Source organism: Hibiscus syriacus, unplaced genomic scaffold (genome assembly GCF_006381635.1).
Source record: "Hibiscus syriacus cultivar Baekdansim isolate YM2019G1 unplaced genomic scaffold, ASM638163v2 tig00110462_pilon, whole genome shotgun sequence".
NCBI classification, from domain to species: domain Eukaryota; kingdom Viridiplantae; phylum Streptophyta; class Magnoliopsida; order Malvales; family Malvaceae; genus Hibiscus; species Hibiscus syriacus.
The window spans coordinates 2,454,585-2,470,493 of record NW_024062747.1 but is presented as its reverse complement, the minus strand read 5'-3'; the positions used below and the strand labels follow the sequence as shown (position 1 = coordinate 2,470,493).

The 15,909-nt window shown below is 34.0% G+C and overlaps 2 pseudogenes; both read left to right on the top strand.

Annotated features, from left to right (window-relative positions):
• The first annotated feature begins 6,215 nt into the window (after positions 1-6,215).
• LOC120127086 lies at positions 6,216-8,552 on the top strand (annotated as a pseudogene).
• A 3,414-nt stretch (positions 8,553-11,966) lies between these two features.
• Positions 11,967-13,423, top strand: LOC120126925 (annotated as a pseudogene).
• Positions 13,424-15,909: the final 2,486 nt, after the last annotated feature.

Below are 15,909 nucleotides of genomic sequence, written 5' to 3'. Positions count from 1 at the left end.
GTTTGTAGATTCTGACTATGCAAGAGATTTGGATAAAAGCAAATCTACTACATGATATGTGTTCAAAATTGCTGGTGGAGCTGTAAGCTGGGTTTCAAAATTGCAATCAGTTGTGGCTACATCCAAAACAGAGGCAGAATATGTAGCAGCTACACAAGCCAGTAAAGAAGCAATTTGGTTGAAGATGCTATTGGAGGAGCTTGGGCATAATCAAGACTATGTCTCTTTGTTTTGTGATAGTCAAAGCGCCTTGCATCTAGCAAGGAATCCAATATTTCATTCAATGACAAAGCACATACGAGTTCAGTACCACTTCATTCGTGAAAAGGTGGAAGAAGGGACGGTAGATATACAGAAAATTCATACCAAAGACAACATAGCAGATTTCATGACGAAGGCGATCAACGCGGATAAATTTACCTGGTGTCAATCCTCCTGTGGTCTGTTAGAGACGTAAGCAACATGATGGTACAAGATAGAAAGAATGGTGTGAAGATATGATTGTTCCAATCAAATCTTCAAGTGGGAGATTGTTGAAAGTAAACAAAACATGGGCGGCTAAATGGTCATATTTAGGTAGCCAACTTTTGTTGAATTTTTGGATGGTAAAACTATGCAATTAGTCATTGTAATTTAGGGTATTTATAAGATTAGTCCTTAAAGCTTCTACTATAAATACCCTAGCTCATTTAGCTTCAAAACCATCCCAAAGCATTCTAGCTTTCTTCCAATACTAGAGAGAATTTGGAGAGTTTCTTGAGAGTTGTTTTCTCCTTTTTATCAAGAGAGAATTATCATTGTTTTCTCCTTGGTAGATCGAGAGAGGTTGTAATTCCTATTTTCTCATAGTGAAATTCTTCTACCGTTGCCCGTAGTTTTTACCCTAATAATTTTAGGGGTTTTCCACGTAAATTTTGTGTCTCTTTTATCTTCATTTTTATTTTCTCAAATTATCAGTTGCGATTTTGCTCTATCCGATAGCCGTCTTCCGCAACAAGTCCCACTGGCTATCTAATTGGATGACTGGTGTTATTAAGCAAAACAACAATACATAATTGCATTAAAAAATCATGGCATAATACCAAAATTTGCTTTAGAATAATCACTTTGGTTTCTTTTTAAAGCACTTCAACCGTTTTATTCTGTTAAAATAGCTTTCTGGATGAAAACTCATAACATATGATGTCAACACTTAAATACACGTAGCACATGCAACATCAGTATTTAAGCACGCGTGATATATGCTACACCAGTAATTAAGTACATGAGGAAATGTCATGTTAATATTTTATCACATGTAAATGTGCTACGTCAGTAACAAGTATTGACCCTTTCTTAACTAAAAAACAGGTAATTTTGACTAGAATTGAAACTTTGAGGGCTAAATTGCTACAAGATTGAAACGTTGTGATTTTGCCAAATTTACAGGCGGAGCAACACTGATATTTGAAACAGAGCTTGTTGCAGTCAATGGGAAGGCATCAAGCGGAGGAGATACAAAGACAAGTGAAGATGAGCTATAATAATTGATGATAGTCTCCGGTTAGATCGGCTTTATTTTAAGTTTTTAACAACGTTTATCTTCATTTCAAACCATTTTCATCATGATACTTTGTTGGAGAAACTCTTTTTTTGGGTAAACTGCACCTGTGGTCACCCAACTATGGGTAAATTTCTTTTTTGGTCTCTCAACAATAAAAGGTTCTAAATTGGTAACTGTAATCGGGTTTGCTTTTTATTTGTCGGTAGCCGTTATCTTATTGGCGGGAAACGGCATGACAATTTATAGAAAAATAGATTTAACCCTAAGGCCTTAACTTTTAGAAAACCATATGTTTAATCACTTAATTTTCAACACATTTCTATAAATAATTTAATTTAATAATTAGACTTTGGAATTCTACTCTTTTAAATCACTTGATCATTAATTCCTCAACGTCAACACCAATATGTAAAATCTTCACCATGAAATACACATTAACGATCAACGAGCTGTTACGTCCTTTGAAATTACAATCAACATGAAATACAGACTTCAAACCAGGACCATTGTCCCATTACTAACATTGCCATGCAGTTCAGGGTTTTGCTGCCCATAAAAGGCTGATGCCGAGGAATCTATCGGGCGTGCCAAAGTGTTGCTTGATTGAAATATCTGCAGATGAACCCAGAAAAAAAAATGAATTCCAATGATCTGAAAACATTATTCTACAGAGAAATGAAATATAAAAGCTCCGACTTACGTTGTTAATATCCATCCCGGTGCTCACTGAAGCAAGTTTCATCGAGAGGAACTGTCCGCAAAAAAGAGATTATCATAAACCATTCATGTTCCTAAAGAATTCTTAATCAACACAATGTTCATCGCTAAATAATAATGTACCTCAGCTTCACTCTGCAATGATCGAACGTAGTTTATAATTTCATCCAGCACCAGTGCTTTCCGATGATCTGCAATTTGGAAAAGGGAAAACCCACCATTATATTGAATTCAAGAGTATCATAATCTACAACTACAGCAAGGGTTTTTAGAAATTACCTCACTGCAACCAGGGACCAGATTTTGCAGAATCTTCATTCTCTCACTGATTTTCTCTCTGCGGACCTGATCAAGTGATGAATATAGAATTATAGAGAGCCGTTATTAGTGCAACGATAAACCAAGTGAATATATATATATATGTGTGTGTGCTTACTCTTTCAGCTAAACTATGGCTATCAGTGGCTTCACCCCTTCTTGCTCTAACATGAATATAGTCCTTTGGAGGTTCAGGATGGTTCTTGATATTGTTTTCGTTGCTTTCTGTTGACTTGCATCTTTTCTGGGTTGCCGGAATTTTCCCTGTTTTGGGTTCGGGAACCGCCTTTATTTTCCTTGAATTCGAAGGTATCAAACCAGGGTCAGCATCTGGAATCAGCACGGAAACGGTAGATTCCTCGTGAAAACTGGTCAGCTCCGATATATCCAGCGACGGAGAATTCGATTTCGAGATATGGGAATTTGATGCTGCGGGAGAAGACGCCATTGAACTCAGTGCTGAGTTAAACTGGAAACCGTAATCCGTTGAAGTTTCCCAGTAAGGAGTGAGGAACAATTCAGCTGTGTCATGAATTTCCATGGTAGAAGAGATGGAGTACCAAGCTGAGATTGGTTCAAAGAACAATGGCGGTGAGGGTGGGGGGATTGCTGCATTCAAGAAAAACTGATTGTTCATTGTAGATAGTTTATTGGTTGAATGTGGAAATCCAGGGAAATGGGGGATTTCCACAACAAAAAGTGCTGAAAAGTTTGATATTTGAAACTCTAAAGGTGAACTTTGAGTGGAAATGAATGTATCATGGGGTAAAAAATATGATAGTTGGGTTGTTTAAATAGGAGAGACGGAAGATATTAGGTATAGCGAAGAAATGCTGATTAAAAATCCAATTATTATAACGACAAGTGCAAGTAGCAAAAGTTGTATTTTGTTTGTTTGAATTAATTTTTTATTTCAAAAAGGAGGAGTTGCATGGCTGACCCGCCACATATTCGCTTCAATTTTGGTTATTGGTCTCCTTCTTTCAACATTTTTATGATTTCCTTTTTAATTTTTAGGGTAAATTACAAAACTAGTCATCCAACGTTTTGAACATTTACATTTTAATCACTGAACTTTTAATTCACTTTCATTACAATCATTATTGATTTGTCGTTAGCTTTCATTTAAAATACTGATGTGACATGTTATACTAATCTTTCTCACCAAAATCTTTAAGTTGTTTAGATTATTGACAAACGTTAATCCCCATTCGCATGTGTAGTCACTCGACAATTTTTTCGTCGTCATCATTAAACACAACACCTATCATGCTCGAGCTTCACCATCATTTCATCCAAATTCCAAATACAATTAAAAATCCATCGCCATTCAAAATGAAACGAGACCTCGTACTCTTATCACCATCCTTTAGAGAATTTAAGGACAAAATAGGTTGTAGAGATTTAGAACGGTTACAATTTTGCTTCGGTAATGGAACAATTGTTGCGCCTACAACTTGTTCAAATTTGTTAAGAGCTGAAAGAAGTTCCATTAACGATTTGTTCACCACTTTCATATATCTACAAACATTTTTTTCCAACACCCATCATTCAATATGAGAACTACATCGCTAATGTTTGAACTTTGAAGCAGAAGTAGCTCTTCGCAAGCAGCTTTGCAACACATGTAGCACCTCGTCCACCATTGAAACAGTAAGACTATCAAGTACAAGTTCATTGATGATCCCTATGACTTCCCTCGTATTTTACACCATAAAGAAACCCCTTTAAAATCACCATAAAGATGATAACTGTACTAGAAACAGATTAAAATTCTGCAACCAAAATACAAACGTTGTAAAAATTCAACGACTATATTTATAGTTTACCCATGTTTGGGATGAATCCTATGTATATACCCCTAGCATAACAACAAAACCCTACATTTTGTTAACACCAAAATTATAGTTTAAGCCCCTTTAAATTTGTAAAGTTTTAAAACAATCGATAATGAATTTACGTCTTGACCCTAAATGTAGCAAAAAACTATTGTTTGGTCCCTCCAAAAGTGATTGAATTATAAACTAATACAACAATAGGATTACATTCTAACCGTCTAAAAATCTATAATTCAATTTCAACCCTTATCTAATTTCGAACCTACTTAACATTTCAACCAAGGCCCCAACTGCATTCCATGAGTAAATATTAAATGCAAAACAATAGTAATTGAAAATAGGCAATTAAAAGCAAAAAATGGTTAAATGATTATCATCTCCACCGATAACAAAATTAGTTTAATTAAAACCCTATTATGTGCCACTTCAAACGTTAAAGTTAATAGTAATTTTGATGATGATATATGCATTGTTCAAATGACGCATCATTAATTTCAAAGGTACTATTGAGTACATGGTCCCATAAAAAATATACAACACTATCTAATTAATCAAACAGCTAATGATAGCCTACATTAAATTTAATCCATGCATTAATGCTGGATGCATAAATAAGTCATTAAACTTGCTTTATTAATTGATTCAATCTCAGGGTTATCAAAACAATCAAAAGAGATTATAAATTATGAATGAGAAAGTATTGATAAACAATATAACTAACGTTTCCTATTCCTTTCTATAAAATTTACGGCATTTAATTAAGAATCTGAACTCTACTTGATCATATAGATAGTCTGTCAGCATTCGTTTTGTGTGTGAATGGGTTAATTGGATTAAGCCACTAATCTTTTATTCTAAAGCTTAATTGGTACGTTAAGGGTACAACAGTAACCCTAAACCATCTTTACCAGTGGGATTTTACTTTTTATCTTGAGTGCTTCCCAAGATTCTTCCACTCAACTTAGTTGGTACGTTAATGAAATTCGTTTACTGTTACGGGGTATACGAGATAGTATTCGTTCAAAGACTCTATATCGTTATCGTTTGACAATGAACGTTCATACACCCTTACATACATGATGTTTGAACCCGAGACCTTAAGGAATAACAACAATCCCTTAACTATTGAGATCACTTGATTATTTATAAAATTTTTACTTGAGGGTTTCGGTTACACTTTTCTCTAAATTTATTATTAATATTAATTTTTTCTTTAATTTATTTAATGAATTATTCTTTTAAAATAAAAATTATATATATATATATATGTGGCATGAAAAGTTTTTCAAAGTATCATACTAATATTTTTACAACACAAAAATAAACTGAATAATTGCATTAATCAAGAGGTTATATGATTTTACATGCATCGTCTTATATTTTTAGAATAGTCAAAATTTTATTATTTTTAGATTAAATTGATATAGATTTTAACATTTAAATTAAATTAAAATAATGTGTTAAAGATTAAAAATGAATCATTTTATAATTTTTGATTTATTGAGTGATGATTTTATATTTTTTATAGTCAGATGATCAAACTAAAACGCATCGTATAGTGAAGGGGCTATATGCATAGTTTACCATTTGCAGAAAAAGAACAGTATAAAAATCCCGCGAAATAAAAGCAGACATTTTTACGTGGCGAAATCTCAGTTAAATGCAAACGAAGGCTGAAACGCATTAAAAGGAAAGGAAAAAAACACCCATCATAAAAAGATATTTTAATAAAAAAACAAAGTGAAAATACTGATAAATATTGAATGAAGTGAGAAGAACCAAGAAGAAGATAGCAGAAAGTATTAGCTTGTCGTTGTAAACTTGTAGTTGATTTTTAATATATATATATATATATATAGTCCAGTACTGTAAAATTCAGAATAGAGAAAAAATAAATTAAAAATAAGAGAATGAAACAGAGTATTCTCATTCTATGTTATTGTTTTCTCCATTGATAATAGTTTAAGGGATTTAGTTTTTTCTTTGGGTGGTTAAGGGTCGGAAAGAATGTGATGGCGAAGACGGGCGTGTTGAGTTCTGATCCGACGGTGAGGGGGAGAGCGGTGGAATTGAAGAAAGAATTGCAGAGACTTGTTAGGACTATCGTCGACGACGATGATTACAGCATCCACGCCGTCGATCAAGCTAAGGATGCTCTTCGTGCCTTGAGAGAGCTTATGCTCAATAAACGGTCGACGGCGACCTTGAAGTTACATGAAGCGGTGTCTTGTCCTGAAGAGTTTAAATGTCCTCTTTCTAAAGAGCTTATGAGAGATCCTGTTATTTTAGCTTCTGGTCAGGTAATGAAGATTGCGTTTTAGGGTATTTTGATTTGTTCTTTTCTTTTAATGAGAAATTCTGATGTTTTTGTGATGAAAATTGTTAATTTGTTTTGCTGTTTGGTGATAAAGAAAATGTGGGGTGTAGGAGAATGATTTTGAGTTGAGATTTTGGTATAGTTTTTTTTTGTGCATTTCGGTTTCAATAAGAAACTTCATGACCATTTAAGAGTGAAGATTATGTAGTTGAAATGGAAGATTTCAAAATACTATAGATTTGAAACATTTCAATTCTTTTTTATATATTTTCTTCATTAGTCTTCCGATATAGCGGGTGTTATTTCTTGATCTTTCTGTTTTAGAAAATTGAATGATATGGGAAAGTAAATGATATTTGCTTCAACTTGAATTATAGCAATTGGGATTGGCTCAGTTTGATGTTTATGGATTCAAGTTCATCAGTTGGATTGGTTGTTCTAGTTTATGTTAAAACATGGGTGTGTGGATTTTGGTTCATGATTTGTTTTCATTTGGATTTGCAGACATATGACAGACCCTTTATCCAGAAATGGCTGAATGCAGGCAATAGGACTTGCCCTAGAACCCAGCAAGTTCTTTCTCACACCGTCCTCACTCCGAATCACCTGATCAGGGAGATGATTGCACTGTTGCAAGAGTCAGGGGATCGAATTACTTACCCCTATGCAGTGCGATGGCATTACTGAAGCGGAGCGCGACCGTTTCTTTTCTTTGCTCAACAAGTTATCTGCAGCGCTTCCTGAACAGAAGGAAGCTGCAAAGGAGCTTCGTTTGTTGACAAAAAGATGCCTTCATTCCGGGCTCTGTTTGCCGAATCGGTTGACGCTGTAACTCAGCTGCTCATCCCACTCTCTGGAAGCAAATCTCAGAGCAGTGTTCATCCTGATCTTCAAGAAGATGTGATCACTACGCTTTTGAACCTTTCGATCCATGACAGCAATAAGAAGCTCGTTGCCGAAACTCCAATGGTTATTCCCCTTCTTGTGGAAGCGCTAAGATCTGGAACTATTCAAACAAGGAGCAATGCAGCTGCAGCCCTTTTCACTCTATCGGCTCTTGATTCGAACAAAGCACTAATTGGTAAATCTGGTGTCATAAAGCTTCTCATCGACCTTCTGGACGAGGGTCATCCATTAGCAATGAAAGATGTTGCTTCTGCAATATTTAACCTATGCATATTCCATGAGAATAAGGCAAGAGCTGTGAGGGATGGTGCAGTAAGGGTCATTTTAAAAAAGGTTATGGATGGTGTTCTTGTCGATGAATTATTGGCAATCCTTGCAATGCTTTCGACCCATCAAAGGGCCGTTGAAGAAATGGGGGAGCTTGGAGCTGTTCCTTGCTTGCTTTGTATCATAAGGGAGAGCAATTGTGAACAGAATAAGGAAAATTGCATCGCAATCCTGCATGCCGTCTGTCTTAATGATCGAACCAAGTGGAAGGTGCTAAAGGAGGAAGAGATTACCTATGGAACAATATCGAAGCTTGCTCGAGACGGAACATCTAGAGCCAAGAGAAAGGCTAACGGCATTATCGTGAGACTAAGAAGGGCCATTAATATTACTCATACAGCATGAAGACATTACCCGATGCAACATCACCAAGTGCATCATTTGTAAATTCTGTTTCCAACACCCGGTCACGGGTGCCTCTTATCATCAATCTGATTATGTAAATTCTTGTCCCTCATCCGAGTTCTTAATCTCAGGTTTAATGGTTAGCCGCTGTTAATAAACCCCTTGCGCGAGCGAGCTTATATTTATAAGATGTTCTCTTTGTTTGGATTTTACAGGTAACAGAATATCGGCCCTCTTTTTACTTGTTTTCCTTTGTATCCACACATGCTCTTATTCGAATACCAGTCATGCATTAAATTCTCTTTTATTTTGTTTAGATACCAATACGTCATGCACAATTCACATGCCCTTTTTCATCAGCTTCATGAAATTTACTTGCCATTCGAATTTTTGAACCCTTTTCCTAGTTGCACTTCATCCTTCATTCTTGGATTAATTTATGCTTGAAAGATTTGACCTTCTAACTTCTGCGTGCATTGTCTTTAGTTTCGTCCATATCCTATTCGTTGTACGACGTTGATAAGTGGCACCATCACTCCTCGTCCTCCGAACGAGGATAGAGCCGATTCATAGATGAGAACAAAAAGTTGAATGAGTGGTCCTTAAAAGGAGGTAAATTATGGAACGGGAAGAATGTGTCCATATTGAATGGTTTGGCGATTTCTGGTGTTGTGGTCCATCTGCCCCTCCCCCAAAATCTTCAATGCCAACCGTGGCTGCCCTAAGATACCTACTAAAGTAATGGTAATGCTTCATTTCCTCATCTTCTAGTCTCCTTAACCTTCTTTGAATGTATTGAAGATCGAGTTTCATTAAAACCGGGTTTACGATAGTGACATGTTTCCGTCGCTTTTTAAAGGTGATTATACGAATACGAACAGGAACCGGACCGTGCCTCGAGTTCATTTCATAATGCATGGTAATGGTGGTATTATAGAGAGGTCGTTAATGTTGTATGGCAAATCAAACAGATTTAAACCACCAAAATGGGTCTACCATGTGAGATGGCTCGTAACCTTGCTTAAGTGGAACGCGCATGCTGTCTGCCGCTGCTGTAACATCCTGTAGTCTCCACATGGGCCGATTGCTGACCCAATGTCATTTATACTAATAAAATATATTAATTATTGGGTAAAACAATTTTAATGTGTTTGTAGCAAAGGGTCATTTTTTCCTAAATATTATAATTTAGTCATCTAATTAAGATATTATTATAAACAAATCATTGATCTTTAGATCCTAGATGAAATAGTGACGTGATCTGACATAATAATAATTTTAGTCCTCAAAATTTATACATTCTAAATTTGGTTTTAGTTTAAAATAATTTGATAAATTTAATTTTTTATATATACAATTTTATCAATTTAATCTTTATTCTTCTCTTAAATTATTTATTTATTTATTCAAAAATATTATGTTATTTTTTTGGTCTAATAATAATTTATTGTAGTTTTATGATAGAAGGAATTCAATCAATGTTTTGAGTTTATGGATTAGTTTGTTTGAAAGAAAAAGACTAAATTTTTAAATATAAAGGATTAAATTTATTAAAATATTTCAAATTAAGATCAGCTTAATAGAAATATATAAATTTTAAGGACTAAAATTGTTATTATATAAAGTCTAATAGACATGTATTCAATTTCTAATGAGGAAGTAGTTATTTATAATAATATTTTGATTTAGTAATTAAATTATAATTTTTAGAAAAAAATGACATTATTGTTATCGAATTCAATTTAATAAATTCATATATATATATATATATTGTTCGGAGGGTGAATTATTGGTATTGATGTGATAAGATAAAAGTGGAGAATATAATTGGTACCTGTGCTTCTTTTCTTTTGGTTTTGGAACTTAAAATGAAAGATAGACTATTGATGTTGGAATTTATTGGAGAATATAAATATCCCCATAATTGTAACAGACAAAATCATGTGTACTGAAAACAACCCATTGAAGTGAAGTGACCTACTCTTTTAATAAGAAAACGAGTGAATTAGAACGGCTTATGGAATTTTCTCACCCTTATCCACATAAATGCAAATTCTGTTTCCGTCACCATGCTGCCTCCTCAATCCATTTTTAACGTATGCTATTTACACCATGTAATGTCCATTTCATCTCTGTGATTTGTTAGGTCACATAGTTTTTTTTATAACCATTTATTTTCAATCTATTGATTGATTAATTCAAATAGGATATTACAAAGGTTCGTTGTGGGGTGATCCTTCCAACTTAATTTTATCCATTCACAATGTCAGAATTCGAATCTCTAACCTTACTTAAGGGATCAAATGTCTTATCCTACTAAACTAATCAGATAGTGGTGGTAAGTTACATAGTTGATCTACGTAGAATAAGACTCCTACGTATCCTATCCTATTACAATGAGACACACTCCTCAAGACTAATCACGAAAGGTATCTTTAAAAAGCCTACAATAGTTGGAAAATGGGGCGTCGGTTTTCTAAGTTTAAAGCCCATCTCTATGCCAACTTAAACAGTCTCAGGAAAAGCCCAAAATGAAGATGGAACGAAAGGCAGTGCCATTGATGAATGCGGCTCTCAGAATCCAGTCTACTTACACCTAAGGACAAGATAGGGCCATCCAGATATTATTTAGGTGGCCTTGTTTTCATATGTTCATTGAAAGCATTTGAATAATTATTTTGTGTCGAAAATGCTTATATAAAAGAATTAGCATGCACCATATCCTTGGATAATGTTTGTTTTACTTTAAAGTAAGAGAAAAAGTAACCCTAAGAGGGTATAGATTAGTATAAATTTTTATTTTTGATTTCTCCCATCCCAATAAGTCATTTTTCCTCCGTGAACTTTGAAATCACAAACTGAATTTTCAAATTATAAAAAAGCAGTAAAAAATGGAAAACTTTATGACCAACACCGTAATAGCTGCGTTACTTCATAACCCAACACTTCACCACTCGCGGTAGAAGCAGCCCCACCGCCACCCATATTTCAAATCACCCTCTCTACTCTTAACAAGTTTAACCATAATTTTCCTTTTAAACTATCGTTTTCAATAATAATATTACGCTGTCATCTTTCTTTTAATTTTATAATATTATTATTTTTACTATTATAATAGTTTGACATTCATGCTAAAGACGCATCTTCGCTTACGAAAAATTGACAATCTTTCCTAATTAGATATTAATTTGTGATAGTTTATCAGTGCATTCAAAATTAATTTTAAAATAATCTGTCAAATTATTTTTTAATTTTCATGTCTACATTAACATTACAGTTAGTTTTAAATAAAAATAAAGTTTATTAATAATTATTAGATTTTCATAAAGATAAAACCTGCAACCAAAGAATTTATTAATAAACTTTTATGTTGAGATTCTATGGTCCCTTATTTTAAAAAAAATAAAAATCCAGTTTATTATTTAAAAATTCACCCTTCTATTTTTTTATATTTTCACAAAATATTAATTTAACGCTAAAAGAACACCACGTCACGTATAATCCGCCGAAATTGCTCACGTGGTCAAATCCGGTCTCCCATAAACTCACACCCCCTTTGAATCTTGAAAACTTCCTCGGCACGAAATTTTATTTAATGGAAAAACAATTAAAAGAAAAATTGAAACCATTCCTCCTTTATAAATTGTAGCCAGCAAGCAACGCAGGAAACAAACAATAAAAACCAACCGGTTTTCTAGTCATTGGTCAGCCTCCGCCATGATCGACGATCAAAAACAACTCAATCGATCTCCACAGCATTCAATCACGACCTTTGATTTAGATAGCTTGGAAATCGTCACGGCTCTCGGACGAGGAGCCAATGGAGTGGTGTTTCTAGCCAGAGATAACGTAAAGGGTGAGATTTTAGCTTTGAAAGTGATATCTCGAGATTCGATCGAGAAGAAGAATGCTAAAGCAGTGAAGAATAGTAATGGAAACGAAAGGAAGGAGTACAGAAGAGTTAGTTTGAACAGGAAGTATTGGCGATGGTTGATCACCAGCTTTTACCACGGTTGCGAGGAGTTTTGGCTACCGACAAAGTCGTCGGTTACGCCATTGATTATTGTCCCGGCCGTGATCTTCATTCTTTGAGGAAGAAACAGACGGAGAATATGTTCTCCGACGACATGATAAGGTAAAAAAAAATTACTGCCAAGTGCTAACGCTATATTTTCAGTCTATTTCTTTGTTTAAATTTTAAGACTATGATTTTTTTCTTTCAGATTTTATGCAGCGGAATTGGTTCTGGTTTTGGAGTATCTTCATAATTTAGGCATTGTTTATCGAGATTTGAAGCCTGAAAATATTATGATTCAAGAAAACGGACATATCATGCTTGTAGACTTCGATCTTTCCACGAAACTCTCTCCAAGATCACCTGACAAATCAATGCCTCTCAACTCGGTCCATCGAATTCCGCCTGACTCAGTCAAGAAAAAGCGGTTGTTTCCGTTTGTTAGGTGCTGTAGCTCGGGAATATCTCCGGACGACGCGGAAATTCAAGCAAGCGTCAACCTGGATTGTACTGAGTTAGACTCGGCAGAGAAATTGAACTCATTCGTTGGAACAGAGGAGTACGTGGCGCCAGAAATCGTATCAGGTAAAGGTCACGATTTTGCCGTTGATTGGTGGTCACTGGGGATCGTCCTCCACGAAATGCTGTATGGAACGACGCCGTTTAAGGGATCGAACAGAAAGGAAACGTTTCACCAGATTTTAACGAAACCGGCGGAACTCGTGGGCGAACGGACGTCGTTAAGGCACTTGATAAGAAAATTATTAGAAAAGGATCCAAAGCAAAGGATCACGGTGGAAGGAATCAAGGAGCACGATTATTTTAAGGGAATCGATTGGGATCTGATACTGCGAATCCAACGGCCACCATATATTCCCGCACATTTAGTGGAGGAGGAGATTACAGTGGCGGACAAGGATGGAATAAAAGGACTCGATGTGGAGTTATTCGTTCGAGAGATATTCGCAAACGGCGATGAAGGCGACGGTGGTGAGAAGAACAATAAAGGTAAAGACGGTGAGAACGATTCAGGGAATTTAAACAAAAATGAATGCAAATTCCATCGTCCTGAAGATGATCAATTCTCTGTTTTCTAACTTGTGTTACAACGTTAATCATAATTTTTTTTCATCTTCTTTTAATTATAATATAGATTACTATGTGATATCAATTGAATTATATATATATTCATATTTTTGTATATGCTATATTTGTTTATGTTCCTGCTCAAGTACGGCGAACCCAGTAATAATCTTCTTAACAGATACCGTAAGAGGAGCTTCGTATCATTCTCTACTGTTTGTGAACGTCATTGCTGATGTCACGTTACTGGTTACTTTGATTTAATTGACTGAATAAATAAAAGTAAGAATTCTGATGGGTAAATATTATTTTATTTTAAAATAAAACTCGAGGGTTTTCCTAAAATATTTAAAAAAAACGTGCGAATCACACATAACAATCTTCTGGCGCCAATCCACCGGGATTATGCTCTGCTCTATTGGCTGAAGCCTTGGAATATGAAAATTTGTCTTCAATCTGATTTCAGAATACTTATAATACAGTGTTTTTTTAATTGAATAAGAATCCCGTACTGTCTTTACTGAAGAATAAGATCGTCCATTCTTGTTTAGTATTTAATGTATTATGTATAGATATCGTGAAAAGGAAAACATGATGATGGTCTTTTATTTTTGTCACACCGCATGGTGAAAGAAAGGTGGGGGATGGCGCGTGTCTAGGGTTCCCTGATTCAAGAAAGGCACATTGAATGTGTTATGGTCAAGTCAAGTTGTGGAATCATTTTGGTGGTGTAAAATGAGGTCCAAATAATATATCAACAACAACCCACGTGCTATATGTCTCCATGAATCTTGCCTCAGCCACCCCACATTTCCTTTCTAATCAAATTGAAACCGGAAGAAATGTATGTTTTGGAAATTTCTAGATAACACCAATTTTTTTTCCACATATAAAACTAACTGTGTTAGTAAAAAACATGTCGTATTAGATAGTTTATTAAAATATAAATATCAGATATTATACGCAGATAAACTTCCGTCAGATATATTTATAGTTCTGATCCCAAACCTACCTCTTGTATTGAGTCCAAACTCCCTCATTTTGATAGCTTGACGCTATATATTTAGAGGTTAGTGAATAGTGATTTAAAATTCCAGAGGTCTTGGCAGCAGATGTCGAGCAATAGGTCAAATACAAACCCCAGGCTGGTCCAACATATAGTTACCAAATTTGATCAAATAGTGTAAGAGAAAATTCATATAAAAAACAGAAAGGGTCATGAAATCCCAGCATGTTGCTCGGCAAACCCCAAGTCCTAACAAGAGGGATGGAAACCGTTATCAAACTCACCGAAATGTACACCTCCGATCATTGAAAACATTCGTGACGATCCTTCAAAAAAATTGCTCAAACTATATATATATTTTTTTTCATTTACATGCCTAAATTATTTTTTGGTCAATCTAGGTGCATAACATTTTCAACATTATACTTTAAGATGCTTGAATCATTTCCACCATTAAATCTTGCCTTTAATTGACACATGTCACTTTTATAAAATTTTAAAATTTGTATAAACAATAAAAATTTTAAAATTACATGAACGTGACATGTGTCACTTAATAGCGAAATTTAACACATGTTACAGTCGAGACACCTAAAAGTGTAATGTTGAATTAATTGAGAAAACATTAAGCACCTAAATGGGGAAAACATTGTAATTTGAACACTTACTTTTATATTAAGTCAAAAAAAATCCAACACCATCTTTAACCAAACAAAAAAAAAAAAAAACAATGAAAACTAAATAATAACATAAAAATCATACAATGTAGAATAATTTAATTTAATGTTCATGATTTGAATCTCACCACCCATGTAATGTACTGAATACCAAATAATCCGACTTCGTTATATCTTCTTAAGGGGCGACCAACTACCCTTAGAAACTGGCCATCTCTATGACTTGGACCTTACTTAAACCCGTGACTTCAATATCTTGTAGTAGAAATAAGTTAAGCACACAAGGAATTATAGGTTGGGCACCTAACTCACTAATAAATTGATGTATTAAGAGTATGTTTGTTTGATTGTAATTAGTTTTCTGGAAATTGAATTTTAAAAAATGAATTACTGAAATTTGAATTATGAAAAATGAATTACTGAAATTTGAATTCTGGAAAATGAATTACATTTATGGAAAACGTTTTCCGTAAAATGAATTACATTTATGGAAAACGTTTTCCGTAGAATGAATTACATTTTTCTGGAAAACATCTGAAAAACGTTTTACGATGTTTGGAAGATGTTGTTTAAACATTTTTTCTACTAATTGATGAGTTTTTTAAAAATTGCTTATTATAATTATTAAATACAATAAATAATATTATTTATCATAAAACTTAATATTATTATTTTTAAAATATTAAAATAATTTATTTATTATTAAATATTATTTTTATAATTTTATTAATAAAAATATTAATATTGGTATATTTTATTGAAATAAAAATATTATAAATTATATTAATTATTTATTAAAGTAATAGTGTTATATTTT